Source organism: Coenobita brevimanus, chromosome 29 (assembly GCF_032717465.1).
Source record: "Coenobita brevimanus isolate Jiangsu-jjx chromosome 29, ASM3271746v2, whole genome shotgun sequence".
Taxonomy (NCBI): Eukaryota; Metazoa; Arthropoda; class Malacostraca; order Decapoda; family Coenobitidae; genus Coenobita; species Coenobita brevimanus.
Window position 1 is genome coordinate 23,166,352 of NC_136982.1, and position 1,550 is coordinate 23,167,901.

The window sequence follows — 1,550 nt, forward strand, 5'->3', positions numbered from 1 at the left end:
CTCTTACAGTATCTACCAGACTACGCTTCCCTCTACATATCTCCCATACTTTCATCTCTAACCCGTTACACTACCATACTGCGTTATTGTGCTCAGACAATTCAGTTCCAGCAAGCCACTTATTCTATGTATGCTATGTCATGAATCTGGTAAAACTCAAGCTATAAAACTATAAACAGGTATTTGTAGATACTCAAATTCATTACAGTGTTCAATTAACAAACTTGGATAGAACATTACACTATAGCATCAGGTAACTGAAACCATATGGCATTGTTGTGTGTAGTGGTAAGCAACATCAGAAATGGTTGACAGATCGATAACCGTGAGATTATCACTAACATTAATAAAATGGTCATGTATTTAGCCAGAATAGCCATACCGGTAGGTTTTGACGCCTGCTAGAGGAGAAAGAAGTTTATCATTAAAATTCTAATCCCACTCCAATAAGATATCCACAGTATTCATGTTTCACGGCCAAGGTATGCGGAAAAGGCCTACTTTTAGTCTTCAGTATATATATGGAATAGGCCTACTTTTGTCTTCAGTATATATATATACGGCGATACCACGTTGAGTACACCGCTTCCCGTTCGATCAGCGAAGTTAAGCAACGTTGGGTCTGGTTAGTACTTGGATGGGTGACCGCCTGAGAACACCAGATGCTGTTGGCATCCTTACGTCAAGTGGGGTTGGTGGAGGATTAGTGCCCCTCCCTGTAAAACAATTAACTCTAAGCCCTTGGCCACCCCGTCTGGGATACATGGCGTCTGGCAATGAATGAATATATATATTTATAATCGTGTAGGCATCGAGGGCCATGTGGCACCGCATGGGCCCTAACTCCCGACCTTATGGAAGGTGAGTCAGCGCTCTACTGACTGAGCTACTAGGCTCACTTTAACAGCATTACCTGAATCTCTTAACATACAGTACTAGGAGCATTTGGTAATATGCAACAATATAATATGAAAAAGGAAAACTGAGACTGTAGATCATAGACAGTTTATTGATGTGTTTAATAATGTGTCCTTCCTCCCTCCTGCATAATAACATCACGGAGTCAATCAGGCATACTAGAGACGACATTTCTCTCAATGTGTGGCTTTCCTCTCAGAGATTCCCATTCTCGCCGTATATGTTCCATCAACTGCTCGGCAGTCCTCTCTCTTTCTGGCTACTATGTGTTCACCATATTCGCCCAGATACTTGCAGTCCTAACCCTTGGTATGCCAGTCCAAGAGCTAAAGCTTTTCCTGTGTAGCAAAGCACTAGTGGACTGCAAGCGCCATGTGAAATGGGCACCGATCATTGACAAATATGATGGGACCTGGTGGGAAGGGATGTCGCTCCTGCAGGGAAGGTGGGAAAAATTCCTTAAGATTTTCCAAATACTTCTGGGCTGTGAACCATCCCTCTACTCTTGTAATATTTCCCACTCCATGGATAGATATCCAGCACCATACATTGCACAGTTGATGTCCACTTCTGGTCTCGTAGGTGTTTGTTCGATAATAGCTAAAAAAGAATATTACGTTATAGGAGTTAGT

The 1,550-nt window shown here is 42.3% G+C and overlaps 1 non-coding gene across 1 annotated transcript; it reads left to right on the forward strand.

The window, feature by feature from the left end:
* Positions 1-555: 555 nt before the first annotated feature.
* On the forward strand, positions 556-674 carry LOC145395127 (5S ribosomal RNA). Its single transcript, XR_013896557.1, has one exon. It is a non-coding gene; the product is annotated as a 5S ribosomal RNA (ribosomal RNA).
* The last annotated feature ends 876 nt before the right edge of the window (positions 675-1,550 follow it).